The following is a 19,428-nucleotide window of genomic DNA, read 5'->3' as shown; positions in this document are numbered from 1 at the left end:
AAGCACTCTGTGTGTGTGTTATAAGCCATGTGCTACCCTTACCCCCATCTGACAAAGGCACACGTTCCTCGGCCAGGAAGCACAAATGCTGAGCACTAACCCTGGCAGCTAGACCCTAGAGATGGTATCTTACCCACTAGTCAAATAAGAAGATAAAAAGCAAGAGGGTTCTGGCTCAAGATGGTCATGTAGGAGGGTCCTTAACTCACTCCTCCCACAAACACACCTAAAGCGACAGCTGCACACAGAATGTTGTGCTTTGAAACAAACTCCCAAACCAGCTGAACAACTTCTCCACATCAGGTGAATAAGAAGAAACCCACATTGAAACAGGTAGGAGGGACCAAGACACAGTCTCACCAAACACCCCACCCCTGGCACAGCCACCTAGTCAGGAGGGAACCCACAACTCCTCCCTCTCCCCAAGGAGAATGTGGGGTTTGGACCCCACATCAGGCACCCTAGCTTTTAAAGACTTGCATCTAAGAGACAAGCCTCCAGAACACTTAGGTTTGAAAGTCAAGAATGCTTGCCTCTATGAGAACACCAGGCTATAGTGAACAAGAAACTTGTTTTTGTTTCTACTCTCTAGTCACCCTTTTAATTTAAAAGATTAAAAAGCTCTAAGCATGTGGAAAATTTTTTAAATCTACTAAAATTTTAAGTATTTTTTAAAAATCTACTTAAATACACAATACAGTATTACTAACTATAGCCATCATACACTACATCCCAGAACTTATTTATAGCTGGAAGTTTCTACCATCTTCACCCAATTTAACCACCCAAAAACAGGTCTTAAAGGGCTCAAGTGACTCATCTGGCTACCCTCCCTCCCACCCGCCCCAGGGCTCAGTGGAAAGGCTGCTGCCTGAAAAGTACTCAGTCTTTCTGGGAAAGACACTTACTTTCTTAAAGCTTTGGCATCAGGGGCAGGATTCTAATTTAACGCACATCTGGAAGCCTACTGAAATACTTTCCAAAGATCACAGAGGCTGGTGGGGCCACTGTAGTACTCTCCCTCTCCTTCATTTTGGGTCACCAGTACCTCCCAGAAAGGACCCTGTGCACATGTCCAGTGCCCTGGTTCTTGTGGCTGCCACCCAAGGGACACCCCTTGATCACCCGGCTCTATTGGTCAGTGGGTCCCCCAGGACTGCAGCAAATGGAGAAACAGTTCTTAACTGGCTACCCGCCCCAGGGCACAGCCCAGAGACTGAAATGTACCCCCAGACTTTTTGTGAAAAAGGCTATTACTTATATCTTTATAGCTGTGGCCTGAGGGGCAGTCTTCTAATTAAACACTTACTTCTAAAGGCCTCCGGAGATCAGGGAGGCCAATGGGTATCATTGTCACACTCTCCCTCTGTCTTGCCCCAGGTCTCCAGTGTCTCCAAAAAAGAAGACACTGGTATATGTGTGGTACCCCAACTTTTGTAGCTGTGCCACATCCTAGATAGCCCGAATCTGGTGAGTAGCAAGGCTTGTGTTCTTGAATTAATGGGATAGAATCAAATAAACTTCTTAACTGGTTATTACCTCAGGCCCCAGTACAGAGAAAGCAGACAGAAATGCCCACCTACCCCTGAAAGAGCTATATTTGCAAACCTATAAAGCTTCTGCCTGAGGATCTAGCTTTGCCATTAGCCTGAATCTAGATGCTGACTGAGATCCTCCCCTTTGGGACAATGACCAGTATTTACACATGCTCAACTACCAGAAGGCACTAAGAATAAAGCAGCCTACTTGGACAATCACAAAGGTTTGAGAAAACCAAGAGCTAGACCAGGGTAGAACAATAAGGTCCATCTCCTACACCAGACCACTCCTTCAAGACTGGGAGAGGGGGATGTTTTAGCTAATGCATAGAAAACACAGTGTTAAGGAAAATGAATAAAGAAAGGAATGTATTTCAAACAAAGAACAAGATAAAACCACAGAGAAATCCTTAATGAAAAAGAGAAAAGTGATTTCCTAATAAAATGTTCAAAGTAACAGTCATAAAGATGCTCACCAAGCCTGAGATAAGAATGAATGAACAAAGTGAGAACTTCAAAAAAGAGATAGAAAAATATAAGAAAGTACCAAATAGAAGCCACAGTGTTGAAGAATATAATAATTGCACTGAAAAATACACTAGAGGGTTCAACAGCAAACTAGTTAAAGCAAAAGAAAGGATCAGTGAAATCAAAAACAGGGCACTGGAGCTCATCTAATAAGAGAAGCAAAACGAAAAAGAGTAAAAAGAGCTTAAGGGATTTATGGGACAAGATCAAGCAGAGCAATGTTTGCATTATAGGAGCCCCAGAAGGAAAAAAGAGCAAGGGGCAGAAAACTTATTTGAAGAAATAATGGGGAAGGAAGAAGACACCAGATCCAGGAAGTCTAGAGAGCACCAAATAAGATAAACTCAAAGACACCCACACCAAGACACATAATTGTCAAAAGTTAAAGAAGAGACTCTTGAAACGAAAACAACTTGTTATGTACAGAGGAATCCCAGTAAGACTATAAGCAGATTTTTAGCAGAAACTTTGAAGACTAGAAAGGAGAGGGACAATACATTCAAAGTACAGAAAGGAAAAAAGAAACTGCCAACTAAGAATATCTGCCAAAGCTGTTCTTTAGAATTGAATGAGAGGTAGGGTTTTCCAGATAAGCAAAAGCTAAAGGAATTCATCACCACCAAACTACCCTTACAAGAAATGTTACAGAGAATTCCTTAAGCTGAAAGGAAAGGGTGCTAACTAGTAACAGGAAATCACATGAAAGCCTAAATCTCACTGGTAAAAGTAAATACATAGTAAAATTCAGAATAATTTAATATAAAGGTGATGGGTTAATCACTTGTAAAACTAGTATGAAGGTTAAAAACAAAAGTAGTTTAAAAAAAACTAGTTTACAAAAATTTATTAATGGATACACAAGATAAAAAGAGGTAGATTGTGACATCAAAACGAACATAAAACTGGGTGGAGTAGTGGTAGTAAACATATAGAGCTTTAGAATGTGTTCAAATTTAAGCTGATATCAACTTAAAACAGGCTTACAAATGTAAGTTGTTCTGTGTAAGCTCATGGGAATCACAAAGTAAAAACCTAAAGTAGGTATACCATAGAGAAAGGAATCTAAGCATACCACTACATAAAATCACCAAATCACAACGGAAGACAGCCAGAAAAGAAGGAAGGTATCACATAAGGGCCAGAAAACAATTAAAATGGCTATAAGTACATACCTGCGAAATAACTACTTTAAATGTAAAATTGGACTAAATTCTCCCAGTCAAATAACAAAGACTGGTTGAATAGATTAAAAGAAAAAAGAAAACCAAGATCCTACATGCTATAAGTATGCTGCCTACAAGAGCTCATTTCACATGTATGGACACACACAGATTGAAAGTGAAGGAATAGAAAAAGATATCTCATGCAAATGGAAAACAAAAGTAAGCTGGGATATCTATACTTCTATCAGACAAAGACAGACATTAAGACAAAGATTGTAATAAGAGACAAAGTTCACTATATAAATGATAAAGAGGTCAAACCAACAAGAGGATATAACATTGGTAAATACTTTATGCACCCAACATAGGAGCACCTAAATATATAAAGCAAATATTAACAGACTTAAAGGGAGAAATAAATAGCCATGTGTAACAGTAGGAAACTTTAATACCTCACTTTCATCGATGGATAGATCATCCAGACAGAAAAATCAATAAGGAATTATTTCTTTAAAAGACACATTAGACCAGATGGAATTGCCATCTACAAAATAATCTATACAAAGTAATGAACATTCTTCTCAAGTGAACCTGTAACATTCTCCAGGATAGATCATATGTTAAGCCACAAAACAGGTCTTAAATTTAAGAATATTGAAATCATATCAAGCATTTTTTCCAACTACAATGGTATGAAACTAGAAAATCAACTACACGAAGAAAACTTGAAAAACTTACAAATATGTAAAGATTAAACAACATTCCACTGAACAAGCAATGGGTCAAAAAGAAATCAAAAGATAACTTTAAAAATACCTAGAGACAAAGGAAAATGGAAATAGAACATATCAAAATTTATAGGATGCAGCAAAAGTAGTTCTAAGACAGAAGTTCATTGTGAAGATGCCAAGTAAAGATCAGAGGAGAAATAAATGAAATAGAGATTCAGGTAGAAAAGGCCAATGAGGAGTTCCCATCATGGCACAGTAGAAACAAATCTGACTAGGAACCTTGAGGTTGTAGGTTTGATCCCTGGCCTGGGAACCTCCATATGCCCGCAGGTGCAGGCGTAGCAAGACGGGAGAGGGAGAGGGAGAGGGAGAGGGAGAGGGAGAGGGAGAGGGAGAGGGAGAGAGAGAGAGAGAGAGAGAGAGAGAAAGGCATTCCCATCGTGGCTCAGTGGTTAACGAATCCAACTAGGAACCATGAGGTTGTGGGTTCGATCCCTGGCCTTGCTCAGTGGGTTAAGGATCCAACGTTGCCGTGAGCAGTGGTGTAGGTTGCAGACACAGCTCAGATCCTGTGTTGCTATGGCTCTGGCGTAGGCCAGCAGCTATGGCTCTGATTCCACCCCTAGCCTGGGAACCTCAATATGCCATGGGAGCGGCCCAAGAAATGGCAAAAAGACAAAAAAAAAAAAAAGGAAAGAAAGAAAGAAATTACTATGAACAATTACCAGCAATTACCAGTCAACCAATTAGACTGCCCCGAAGAAATGGATAAATTCCTAGAAACATTCAACTTACTAAAAATGAGTCGTGAGAAACAGAAAATCTCTATAGACTGATTTTACTAGTAAGGAGACTGAATCAGTATTCAAAAACTTAACAACAAAAGTCCAGGACCAGATGACTTCACAGATAAATTTTACCAAACTTTTAAAGAAAACAGACCAATCCTTTTCAAACTCTTCCTAAAAACCTATTTTATGAGTCCAGCATTACCCTGATAACAAAATCAGAGATGGACACCACAAGAAAGTTATAGGCCAATTTCCCTGATGAATATAGATGCAAAAATCTTCAGCAAAATGTCAGCAAACTGAATTCAATGCATTAAAATGATCATACACCATTATCAAGTGGGATTTCTCCCAGAGGACATAAGGATGGTGCAATGTCTGTTAAAAAAAAAATCTACATGATATAGCACATAAACAAATTAAAGAATGAAAATCACATGATCATTTCAATAGATGCAGAAAAAGCTTTTGATCAACACTGAGGAAAGTGAAATCCGTTATTCTATGTGGAAAAAAGCCATGATGAAGTCAATGGGTTAAGTTACAACTCAGTCTTCAGAAAGTGGTGATCCTAGTATCTTCTGTAGTCTACTCTTGGGCTTTTTTATAGTGAACAGCATGGTAATGTTAATCAGAGCAAGGTACCTCTCAGGTATGCCATAAATAATACCGACTCATGGATTCCAAAGACGCTAGTTCTTTACCTATTGAGAGAATCCAGCAATTCTGTCTTTTAATGTCATGACACTATTCACAGACTCTGATTTTATTTATAACCACCTGCTTCATGACCCTCCAAGTAGACCTGTGGCTTGAAATAGAGAAAATGCAGCAGAAAGAATAATATAGAAAAGAAAAAAAAAAAAGCTTTTGACAAAACTCAGCATTAATTTGTGATTAAACTCTCTCAGCAAAATGGGTAAGAAAATATAACTCAACATAATAAAGGCCATATATCACAAACCCACAGCTACTATTACATTCAGTGGTGAAATGCTAAAAGCTTTACCTCTAAGATCAGGAACAAGGCAAGAATGCCTACTCTCACCACCCTTACTCAACATAGTATTGAAAGGCCTGGCCAGGAGTTCCTGTTGTGGCTCAGTGGTTGCAGATGTAGCTCAGATCCTATGTTGCTGTGGCTATAGGCACAGGCCAGCAGCTACAGCTCCAATTCAACCTCTGGCCTGGGAACCTCCATATGCCATGGGTACGGCCCCAAAAAGACAGAAAGAAAAAAAAAAAAGAGTCTTAAATATAAGACATGATACCATAGAGCTCCTAGACCATATCACAGGAAAAGTATTCTTTGACATAAATCATATCAATGTTTTCTTAGGTCAGTCTCCCAAAGCTATAGAAATAAAAAAAAAAAACAAACAAACAGATGGGACATAAACTTCCAAGCTTTTGTACAGCATAGGAAACCATAAACAAAATGAAAAGACAACAAATGGAATGGGAGAAAATAGTTGCAATGATGCAACAAATACAACTTAAGGGCTTAATTTCAAAAATATGCAAACAGCTCATACAATTCAACAACAATTAAAAAAAATTTGAAAAATGGGCAGAAGACCTAAATGGATATTTCTCCATGGACATTTCTCCAAAGAAGACATACAGATGGCCCACAGGCACATGAAAAAAATGCTCAACATCACTAATTATTAGAGAAATGCAAGTCAAAACTACAATGAGGTACTACCTCACACCAGTCAGAATAGCCATTACCAAAAAGTCTACAAATAACAAATGCTGGAGAGGGTACAGCTATGACGGAGATCAGTATGGAATTTCCTCAGAAAACTAAGGGTAGAATTACCACATGATTCAGCATTCCCATTCTGAGGCATACATCCAGACAAAACTCTAATTCAAGAAGATACATGCACCCCTCTGTTCAGAGTAGCATCATCCACAATAGCCAAAACATGGAAGAAACCTAAATGGCTATCAACAGATAACTGGATACAGAAGATGTAGCACATACATACGATGGAATATTTCCCAGCCATCATAAAGAAACAAAATAATGACATTCTCATTATTTCATGGATGGACCTAGAGATTATCATACTAAAGGAAGTTAAGTCAGAAAGAGAAAGACACATACCATGATATCACTTATATATGGAATCTAAAATATAATACAAATGAACCTACAAAACAGAAACAGACTCTGACACAGAGAAAAAACTGGTTGCCAAGGAGGAGGGGTTTGGGTGGAGGATGGAGTAGGAGATTAGGGTTACCAGATATAAGCTATAATACATGGACAGGAGGTTAGCAGATATGAGCTATAATACAGGGACAGGATAATCAATTAAGAGAAATATATTCACTATCCTATGACAAACCATGGAAAAGAATATTTTTAAGAAGTGTATATATACATATATATGTATAACTAAATCACTTTTATGTATAGCAGAAATTAATGTTAAATCAATAATACTTAAATAAAATTTAAAAGAAATAAACTCAATTTAATCCCCCCCCAAAAAGAATACTTAGGAATAAGTTTAACAAAGTGGTGAAAGACTATATAACATATTAAATACTATAAGACATTGATGAAAGAAATTGAAGACAACACAAATAAATGGAAAAAAATTGTGCTCAGATGTTGGAAGAATTAATATTGTTAAAATATCCATACTACCCAAAGGATCCAATACCCAAAGATTTAACACAATCTCTATCAAAATTCCAATGGCATTTTCATAGAAATAGAAAACATTCATCATAAAATTTGTGCAGAACCACAATAGACCTTAAATAGAAAAAGCAATCTTGAGAAAGAACAATAAAGCTGGAGGCAGCATGATCCCTGATCTTAAACAATGTTATAAAGCTATAATAATCAAAACAGTATGATATTGGCGTAAAAACAAATATGTGGATAAACAGAGCCCAGAAATAAACCCACACATACATGAGCAATTAATTTACAATAAAGGAGCCAAGGATTTACAATGGAGAAAGAATCATCTTTTCAATAAATGGTGTTGGGAAAATTGGACAACCACTGGGAAAAGAATGAAACTGGACCACTGCCTTACACCATACACAAAGATTAACTCAAAATGGATTAAAGACCTGAACATACAAACTTGAAACCATAAAACTCCTAGAAAAAACAAAGACATAAGCTCCTAGATACTGGTGTTGGAGGTATTTTCTTAGTGTTTTTGGTTTGTTTGTTTTTTACAGCTGCACTCATGGCATATGGAGGTTCCCAGGCTAGGGGTCAAATTGGAGCTGTAGCCACCGGCCTACACCACAGCCACAGCAATGTGGGATCTGAGCCACGTCTGTGACCTACACCACAGCACATGGCAACGCTGGATCCTTACCCCCACTGAGTGAGGCCAGGGATCAAACACACAATCTCATAGGTCCTAGTCAATTCGTTTCCCCTGCACCATGACAGGAACTCTGGTATTTTCTTAGTTTTGACACCAAAAACAAAGGCAAAAAAAGCAAAAATCAACAAGTGGGACTATATCAAACTAAAAAACTTCTGCAAAGGCAACCATCAACAAAATGAAAAGGCAACCTACCACACAGGAGAAAATATTTCCAACCATCATGTATCTGATAAGCAGTTAAGATCCAAAATAAATGAAAAAAAAATTACACAACTGAATAGCAAAAAAACAAAACAAAACAAAACAACCCACATAAATTCAATTAAAATGGGCAGAGGATCTGAATAGACATTTTTCCAAAGAAGATATACAGATGGCCAACAAGTACTTGAAAATGTGTTCAGCATCACTAATCATCAGGGAAAGGCATATCAAAAATCACAATGAGGAGTTCCCATCGTGGTTCAGTGGAAAGGAATCTGACTAGCATCCATGAGGACATAGGTTCAATCCCTGGCCTTACTCAGTGGGTTAAGGATCTAGCATTGCCGTGAGCTGTAGCATAGGTCAGAGATGCAGCTCAGATCTGGCATTGCTGTGGCTGTGGCCTAGGCGAGCAGCTGCAGCTCCAATTCAACTCCTAGCCTGGGAACCTCCATATGCTATGGGTATGGCCCTTATTAAAAAAAAAAAAAAAATCACAATGAGGTAACACCTCATACCTGTAAGAATGGCTATTATTGAAGTTCTTGTTGTGGCTCAGTGGGTTATGAACCCGACTAGTGTCCATGAGGATGTGGGTTTGATCCCTGGCCTTGCTCAGTGGGTTAAGGATCCAGCATTGCCATGAGCTGTGGTGTAGGTCATAGACTCAGGGATCTGGCATTGCATCAGCCTACAGCTGCAGCTCCAATTGATTCTACCCCTAGCCTGGGAACTTCTGTAAGGTGCAGCCCTAAAAAGAAAAAAAAAAAAAAAAAAAAGGCTATTATCAATATAACAAGAAATATCAAGTGATTCTGAGATTATGGGGTTCTGGAGAAAAGAAAACTCTTGTGCACTGTTGATAGGAATATAAATTGATGCGGCCACTATGACAAACAGTATAGAGGTTCCTCGAAAAGTCAAAAATAGAACTACCATACGATTCAGCAATCTTACTTCTGGATATTGAACATTAGCTTCAAGAGATAGCTACACCTCCATGGTCACTACAACATTATTTACAATAGCCAATATATGGGAACAAATGAATTCCACTGATAGATGAATAAGGAAAATATGGAATACAGACACAATGGTTTATTATTCAGTCATAAAAAAGGAAACCCTTCTATTTGCAACAGATGGACCTTGAGGGCATTAAAGTGAAATAAATCAGAGAAATACAGATAATGTATGATCTCTCTTATATGTGAAATCTGAAAAAAAAATATTGACTTGTAGAAAGAACAGATTAGTTGTTGCCAGAAGTTAGGGAAAGGGGGTGCAAAATGGGTGAAGAAGGTCAAAGGGGATAAACTTGCAGTTGTGAAATAAATAGGTCCTGGGGCTGTAATGCTTAGCATGGTGACTATTTTTTTTTTTTTTTGGCTTTTTAGGGCTGCACCCACAGCACATGGAGATTCCCAGGCTACGGGTCTGATTGGAGCTAGAGCTGCCAGCCTTCACCACAGCTCACAGCAACACCGGATCTTTAACCCACTGATCGGGACAAGGGAGCGAGACCAAGGATCGAAGCTGCAACCTCATGGTTCCTGGTCGGATTTGTTTCTGCTGCGCCACAACGGGAAAGCCTTGTTTTTTGTTTTTTCCAGCATGGTGACTATTAATAACACTCTATTGGATATTTGAAAGTTGCTAAGAGAGTAAATCTTAAATGTTCTTATCGTAAGAAAAAAAAATTGTAAGTATAGGTGGTGATGGATATTAACTAGTCTTATTGTGATCAATTCACAATTTATACAAATACTCAATTACGTTGTACACCTGAAGCTAAGATTATATGGCAATTAAATCTCAATTAAAAATAAAAGTACTGGAGTTACCGTTGTGGCGCAGTGGTTAATGAATCCAACTAGGAACCATGAGGTTGTGGGTTCGGTCCCTGGCCTTGCTCAGTGGGTTAATGATCCGGCGTTGCCGTGGGCTGTGGTGTAGGTTGCAGATGCGGCTCGGATCCCGCGTTGCTGTGGCTCTGGCGTAGGCCAGCAGCTACAGCTCCGATTCGACCCCTAGCCTGGGAACCTCCATATGCCGCGGAAGCGGCCCAAAGAAATAGCTAAAAGACCAAAAAAATAAAAAAATAAAAGTACTAAGCAGGAGTTCTCCCGTGGCGCAGTGGGATAAGGGTCTGGTGTTGTCACTGCAGGGGCTTGGATTGATCTCTGGCCTGGGAACTTCCACATGCCATGGACATGGCCAAAAATAAATAAAGGTACTAAGCAGAAAATATATTTCAAGAGTCAATAAAATTAAGAAACAAAGCAGGCCAAGTGAATAGCCAAGACGAAGGATGTCATCTTAGTGAAAGAGGTCAGCAAGGACTTCTTTAAAGAGGGAACATTTGAACAGAGACCCCAACCTGGTGGGACAGACTGGAGAAGACTGGATGGTTCAGTTGAGGTGAGGCCATCTGGGGATCTGAGCAGTGAAAGAGCATCAGACTCAACAACCACATGGAACACTGACTGCAGGGCAAGTGAAGAGAAGCAGCACCATATTAAGAGCAGGGGGCCTTAGCACCTCTAAGGAATTTTGGTGTTGGGGAGCAGGAGCCCATCATCACAAAAATAGCTGACGTGCTACCTCAAAGATGAAGCTCATCAATATTATGTTTAGAAGCCACACAAAGATGACCACGTCCTACATGATATCACTTGTCTGGAAATGTCCAGACAAGGCAAAACTCTAAATACAGAAGAACATCGATAAGAGGTTGCCTGGGGGAGTTCCTGTTGTGGCTCAGCGATTAAGAATATGACTAGTATCCACAAGGATGCAGATTCGATCTGGCATTGTTGTGGCTATGGTGTAGGCCATCCGCTGAAGCTCAGATCCGATCCCTAGCCCAGGAACTTCCATATGTCACAGGTGTGGCCCTAAAAAAGACCAAAAAAGAAAAAATAAAAAGAGATTGCCTGGAGTTGGGGGAGAAACTGGGGCTTAACTAATTGGGCATAAAGGATCTTACTGGGGTGATGAAAATGTTCTAAAATTGGGTTATAGTAATAGTTGCACAATCCCATAAATTTACCAAAAAGTCATTGAATTGCACACTTTATTTTTTGTCTTTTCTAGGGCCACTCCCGAGGCATATGGAGATTCCCAGGCTAGGGGTCCAATCAGAGCTGCAGCCACCGGCCTATGCCAGTGTCACAGCAATGCAGGATCCGAGCCGCGTCTGCAACCTACACCACAGCTCATGGCAATGCAGGATCCTTAACCACTGAGCAAGGCCAGGGATCGAACCCGCAACCTCATGGTTCCTAGTCGGACTTGTCAACCACTGCACCACGACGGGAACTCCTGAATTGCACTTTAAATGGCTGGATTTCATGGTGCATATGTTATACTTTAATAAAGTTGCCAGGATAAACTGGTAGTGAGAGAAAAAAGGAGCAGGTGAACCTTTGGATGAGCACCTTCAGGAAACCTGGAGGACTGCAAGGTCATATAGGAAAGGCAGGTGACAGGAAACAACTGAGACTGAAGCTTCATCAGCTTCCAGCAAGGAGAACAAGGACTATTTCAAGCAAGGTTCTTGTGGCAGAGTTCACTTCTCGGGGCACAGCTGTCCCGCTCCCTCTCTGGTCCTGAAGGCAGACTGCTGATACCATTAATGCAGGAAGCCACTTTCCAGGCTTCTCTCTGTTCCAGAGCTCAGGGCCTCCAGCAGAGCCATAACTGTAGCACCCTAAGGCAGGCAGGAGGCACAGATGCAAGCAGGCTGTGTTGAATGCTGGGTGAACACCTGAGAAAGCAATAGTTTTCTACACTGTTGAAGAGAAAGTGTTTCGGTTCTCATTTACAGGAGTTGTTAATGCGAACTAACCCTAGGAACTGTAAACCAACCACCTTAACGGTTATGTGTGATTTAGCAAGTGAGTCACATTTAGTCGGCAATGAAAATATATCTGTGACTCTTTAGTTCCAAAGTATGACAGGCTCTGCTAATTATCAAAGGCAAGAGTTTCCAGTCCTTTTGAAGGAGTAACCTGAAAACAAGGTCAGCAGCAAAACATAACCAAAATTCTGGAGGAAATGATAGAACTTAACCCAGGTAATGCCACATTACGTCCTCCAAGACATTCAGGGACTAGCCCTGGAAACGGCCTTTCTCAGAGTGCCGGGTTCCCCCAAACCGCAGTCCCCGGAATTTGCACGTACCTGATGAATCCGGAACACCAGGAACTCGCCAGCTCCTCCGCTGGCCGCTGGTCTTGCCTCGGTGTAAGTCTCCCTCTCATTGGTCCAAGGCGGTGGTTAAATGGGAATGCCGTTTAATAGGAAAATGTGTGGGCGGGGCTTCATCAGTTGTTAACACCTGAACTTCTGAGTTGATTTTGCTATTTCCTAATGAATGGCAAAGCTAGGCCCGCCTGTGGGTAGAAGCGGGTTTCAGGTTTACTTGGCGAGGGTGAGAATGGTCAGAATACATTGGTGGGTTCTGGGAAGAGACAATTCCGGACGGGAAATGAGGGAACATATTACAGAGTTTACCTACTTTTCACTCTTGCTCTCGGATCTCAGCCCAGGAGTATGGTTAACAGGGTCTCACCTGCTGCAGGAGTTACCCCTGCCCCAATCCCACAATGCATAGAGCCCCAGCAGAGAGCAATGGTCACGGTGGTAAAAATACAGCTGATTCTTGAACAAAACAGGCTTGAACTGCATTTCAAACTACCGAGATTTTTTTTTTTTTTCCCAATAAGAACTACACTACTACACAATCTGTGCTTAGTTGAATCCACGGATGTGGATCCTTGGAAACTAAGGAACCACGTATCCAGCTAACTTTAGTTATACACAGATTTTCAATTGGAAGGGCTGTTGATCCGCTTAATGCCAACAGGGTCAACTGTGCAGAGGTTTTGTAGCCTGAACCAGTCCAAACTGATGAAGGAAAATTATTAGACACACAGGAACCAGAATTAACAGTATCACACAGATACTGTCCACCTCATATACAGTCTCAAGCACCAGTGCTTTTTACCCCAGAAACTGTTAAAAATTTGAGAAAAAATAAATAGTAAAATATTTTTGAAATTGTTACCAAAATAAATGCTGCCTGTAAATTTTTTTATATTTTAATATTTGTACCAAAAAGTTGCTAAAATGGTACAGAGAGAGCCCATGTGCCCTTCAGCCAGATTTTCCTAATGTGAACCTCTTCCATAGTCATTGTGCATTTAACAAAAGCAGGAAATTATCACAAATATAAACTGACCTACGCATCTTATTTAAATTTTTTCAGCTTCCCCAGTAAATGTTTTTTTTTTTTTCTGCCCCTGGTCTCACATTGTATTTAGTTGTCACATCCCCTCAGTCTCCTTCAGTCTGTGACAGTGCCTCAGTTTTTTCATGCCTTTCAGGGACCTTGATACCGTGGAAGAAGGCCACTTTGCCCTCCTGAAGCTTATGTTATAATTTCATGGTGTCTATATTTTACCCAAATTAAAATACATGTTTAAACACCACTTTGGGGAAAGTATTTGAGAGAAATGATAACAGAAGATATATTCTTCTGCATATAGTGGTCAGGACACAGAATCAAGGTTCTGGAAACAGAAAAAGACTACTCTTTCAGATAGGACACATAAGAACCCCACATCCTATCTCAAAGAGTAGTCTTTTTCTGTTCCAAAATCTCGATACTTCCTTCCTAAATCAGCTATCAGCAGCTTCTACCAATTCCATCTTCTAAATATGACTTGGCTGTGTCCACTTCTCTCTGCTCTCACCATGTTTCATAATTTGTCTCCCTGACTCCAAGTCTTGCTCTTCTCAAGTTCTATCTACTCATCAACTCCAGAGTGAGCTTTAAAAAGCAAATAAGATGGGATCACCCCAAGGAATCACTGATTAAACACATCAAAATGATACTCATTCTTAGGGGGAGCTACAAGAAAAATTTTCTCTAACTCCTTAATTTCTGAAATGCTGTTGCAATTTTGCTGTAATTGTTCAATGCACCTAAATTTATTTTAAATTACATTAAATAAAACTCTGCCAAATAATTTCTGGCATAGTCTCATGTCTATCAAACTTGCACATATTACAAGGATGTTATAATTGTTCTAACTTTATTTATTTATTTACTTTTTCTTATGGCCACACCTGTGAAATATGGAAGTTCCTGGGCAGGCAGTGGAGTTGGAGCTGCTGCTGTAGGGCCACGCACAGCCACAGCAACGCCAGATCCTTAACTCACTGAGCGAGGCCAGGAATTGAACTCATATCCTCATGGGACACTATGTTGGGTTCTTAACCTGCTGAGCCATAACAGAACTCTAATTGGTCTAACTTTAAAAGGTGGTCATTTTATTTCCTAAAACTCCCTTGTGGTGCCAATATAATCCTTTTGGGATCATGATATGAAGTCTTATTGTCCTACTTTAAAGATCCCAACCACTGTTAGTATCCAGCAAAGGCATTCGCCAAGCACTGGTCTCTGTAGTTTAAAACCCTGGCTGGGCAGTGAGCCTGGTCGTGGCACCTTAATAAGTGCCAACTTTGTGTCATCTTGGCACCTGAAGTTTGAAAAACAAACACAGTCATTTCCAGTGCTAAATAATATCTTTTTAGTCATCCAAATATTTTCAAATTTAAATAAAAACTAAGCAATTTCAAGAACCCAAGCAAGTAATTTTTTATGTCAAGTTTACTGTACTTTTATAGGGATCAAAACTTTCCAAAACCCCCATGACAGACTTAGGTAAGTCTCAAAATTATTCCCAACAGTAATCCTTAGCTTCATTTTTAAGCAAAATACATATCATACCAATGAGACTTAGAGTCAAATTAAATATATAATGTGAGGAGTTCCCACTGCAGCTCAGTAATGATCTGGCCAGTTTCTGTGGAGGTGCTGTTTCGATCCCCAACCCTGTGCAGACCCAGCATTGTAGCAGCTGTGGTGAAGGTCACAGATGGCACTTGGATTCAGCCCTTGGCCTAGGAACTTCCATACGCCACAGGGGGGCATAAAAAGAAAAAAAAATTAAATATACAATGTGAACACATATTTTATCTCCCAATAATATAAGAGTAGTGGAATTTAGTCAGTTTTTTTGGTTTGTTTGTTTGTTTGTTTTTACCGTCAACCCATACCTCCTTCCACCTCTGGAAGAGTTTTGCATTTGAACTTCTAGGGGAAATGCTGGCAGAGAGAAAAGCTGAGCAGGTGTATGATTGGCTGTGATGGGCTGTAAGCACCCAGACACCTAAGTTCCTTGTCTCTAAGTCAAAACCACACAGAATGTGCCTCCTTCTCAGGCTGAGCACTAATTAAAATCCTTCACCACCTCTTTCTTCCTCCATTAGTTTTTTTTGGTGACAAAAGTATACTTTTTTTCATCTTTTTTGGGCTGGGGGCCGCATCTGCGGCATATGGAAGTTCCCAGGCTAGGGGGTTGAACTGGAGATGCAGATGCCAGCTTGTGCCACAGCTGCAGCAATGCAGGATCCAAGCCGTGTCTGTGACCTACACCTCAGCTCATGGCAACACCGGATTCCTGACCCACTGAGCAAGGCCACTCGAACCTAGTGGGGTTGGTTACCACAGAGCCACAACAGGAACTCCCACATTTTTTATCTGGTAAGAAAAACAACATAAACTATGACAAAATCTTGATTAAGGGATGGAGTTTCTTTGGGTCATATTTTCTGTTTTGGTCAATTAATGAGGAAAATACAGGTGTTGAGATAGAGCTTTGTCACAGACTTAAGCACAGGAAAATGGAAAATACATGAAGAGCGATGCCTTGAAAATTCAGTATTCTGCTATGTTTAACTATTTCCTCTTGAGAGTAGAGTCTGAACTGTAAATCCAATAAGCTCCAAATGAGTGAGTCATAAAATCAGCTAGAGAATGAATCAGGAGTTTTTCCCAAAGCCACTTTCATCTGGTGTGGAATTTTTCATTTGGGATTACTATAGCCTTTCTATGAAAAGGTGATTGATTGAGTCATTACCACAGCACCAAACCACACTGCATTTTATTTGTTTGTAATGTGGATCTTGGAAGATCTCTGAGTATTTTTCAAAATTAAACAAGACATCTACAAATAAAAACCATAAAACATAAAATGCTTCAGAGGAGCAGAGAAAGCAATGCTGAATTGCCGGATGAACTGCTAGAGCGGAGCGCTGAATTTTGCCCTGAGTCCACCAGGACTGCGATAAGTGACGATAAGTGACTCTAAACTTCAGGAGCTGTAGCTTCTACAGCCACAAAAAAAAAAAAAAAAAATTGTTTAGCTCAAAGGACTTAATATACACACAATGCAGTGGGTGGCATCTTCCCTCGCTAAGAATCCTCTTCCCGTCTTCCTCCAGCTGGTCTCTCTCCAGCCTCCTCCTCAGGTCCAGCCTCTATGACATGGTAATATCCTGCTCATGTCCTCCACTGGCAACTGCTAGGGCTCAGCGAGACCATTGGTCTGCCCCCTGGGGACAGCATTCAGTCACCCACCTGCTGGCTCCAGCATGCTGGCCGTTTCCCCTCCATCTATAGCTTCTTCACCCTGACTCAAGTTCCAAATAGTCCTCTGCCCTCCCAGAATCTCTGAAAGTCTTCAGTGGGCCACTGAGGACCGCTGGCTCCCTGCACACCTCCTGCAGGCTGGGACAGCTGGGAGCTTCCTGGGCCTGTCTGCCAAGCCAACTTCTCCTTTAGGGCTGCATTGTGGCGGGTGGTGGATGTGCCTACCAGGGGATCTTGCCAGCCTCCTGGGGACCCGGAAGGATGCAGGGCACACAGCCCTTTGTCTGGTCTTTGCTTTGGGGTCCACCTGTTTCCCGGAGCTCCTGGATATCAGCCCAAAGAGGGGTGCTGAAGACACGGGTCTCACCACCTGCTTCCTCTTGCTCTGTTTTCCCTGCACTTCACACATGCCTCCTCCCCTAAGTCATACACTGACTTCTCTCTCTCCCAGGCTTTTATCACGATTTAGTCCACAGGACAGCTCTTGGTAGATGCAGAAGAAATGCTCTTTCCACAAAGATTGCCTTTGAAATCAAATGTTTTTCTGCAGACCCAGAAGTCCTCCTCCAGGTGTCAAAGGCCGGATATCGAATCTTTCTCTTTGTACGCCTGCTGTGGTGCTCCGAATCCTCCCTCAGGGCAAACCAGATATTTCCGGTCAGAAAATGCAAATCTGCACTTTATTTTTTTCCAAGAATATACACATTCTCCAGAAAGCCACATCTCCCACTATAACAGTCTCTCTCTCCACCTCACATTTCCTTTCTTCTGATTAAACAGAACTTAAAATCTCCCCTCAGAAGACTACATTAAATGGGGAGCTTGGGGAAAGCACGGATTAGTTGCAGGGGAAGCAAGGCATGTGGCTTTTTGTTTTACCACATCACCTCCTGTCCCATGGTCATGTGTAGATTACAAGACAACTGGATCAAAGCATATATACCCCTTCTCTTTTTTTTTAATTTTTTTTTTTTTTTTTTGTCTTTTTAGGGCCACACCTGCAGCATATGGAAGTTCCCAGGCTATGGGTCGAATCAGAGCTGCAGCTGCCAGCCTACACCACAGCCACAGCAGCACGGGATCTGAGCCACATCTGCGACCTACACCATGGCTCACAGCAACGCTGGATCCTTAGCCCACTGAGTGAGACCAGGGATCAAAGCTGCATCCTCATGGATACTCGTCAGGTTGGAAACCGCTGAGCCACAACAAGAACCTCCAAACTCCTTCTCTTTAAATACTATTTCAAAAGATGATGCCTTCCTTTCTGTAAGAACTTCAGCTTTTCAAACATCTGACAGCTGCAGAAAGGTCTTCTGCTGCCCTAACAGCTCTTGACCATCCTTCAAAGATTCTGCACATTCTCAACCACAGTTCTATGAAATATTTTGTGAAATGCCTTTACAGACATTTCAGACAATTCCTTCCAGACACAGGGCTACAGGCAGTGTACGATGAGTAAGTCAGGGGCTGGGTGCCAGGAATGTACAGTCTAGGGAGGGAGCAGAGAGGGGAGATGAGCAACTATAAAACTAGTTGTGCAACAATGGAAAACAAGATGCCATGGAAGTGCTGATGGTGGATCCTAAAGGACACTCCTCACACGAGCTCTCATCCAGGTGACACTGAGTCACATGCTAGAAATGCCCTTAAGTTGTTCTACAGCCAATACAGGAGTGGCTTCCATGAAACTGAGTTCTCCTAATGACCGGCAATTAAACCACCTCGAAACAAATCATTATGGTTCAAGGCCATTGGCTTCTGATCAAGTGGAGGAGGCTGAGGTACTAGCAGGGCCCTCAGACTAAATGGCATGTCTCTAGGCCACGATTTGTCAGAAGCTGGCTGGTGGACCGGAGCCAGGAAGAGACAACAGTAGCTAGCTTAGAAGCCTGCTGACGTTCTCTGTGCTATTCTAAGTTGCTGATTGAGAGAGGCATGTGCTTTGGAGAGCAGATAAGTGGAGAGGAAGGTTGCTGTTGTGCCATGAAACTCGAGACCATGTGCTTTAGCCCCAGTATTCACCCAGATGGAAGCCAGAGAAGGGTCCACAGAGAGCCGTGACCGAAAGAAAAGCACAATGAAATAAGGAGAGCTGGCAAGAATTAATTGTACAAGCCAATAGGGATAATATTGGCCCTGAAGACCACTGACATTCCTAAACATTAGATCTAAGAGTTCCTGTTGTGGCTCAGTGGGTTAAGCACCCGACATTGTATCTGTGGGGATGCGGGTTTGATCCCTGGCTTCGTTCAGTGGGTTAAGGATCTGGCCTTGCCACAAGATGTGGCTCAGATCTGGTGTCTCCATGGCTGTGGTGTAGGCCTGCAGCTGCAGCTCTGATTCGACTCCTGGCCTGGGAATGTACATATGCGCTAGGTACAGCCATAAAAAATAAAAACAAAAATAAAAAATGAACAGATCTAGAAATTGTTATTGTATTTGATAAACTTGAAATAAATCCTCTAAAGAAGGAGATGAGGGGCACCTTCGGAAGGAAGCTAATAAATAAAATGGGAGAAATCAAGCAGAAGAGAGAATAAGCCACCCAAGTATTTGTTGGGGAAATGTTGCTGCTTGGTACTTGGAAATTAAA

Source organism: Phacochoerus africanus, chromosome 2 (assembly GCF_016906955.1).
Source record: "Phacochoerus africanus isolate WHEZ1 chromosome 2, ROS_Pafr_v1, whole genome shotgun sequence".
In the NCBI taxonomy this organism is placed as follows: Eukaryota; Metazoa; Chordata; class Mammalia; order Artiodactyla; family Suidae; genus Phacochoerus; species Phacochoerus africanus.
Note: the sequence above shows the minus strand (reverse complement) of the source record.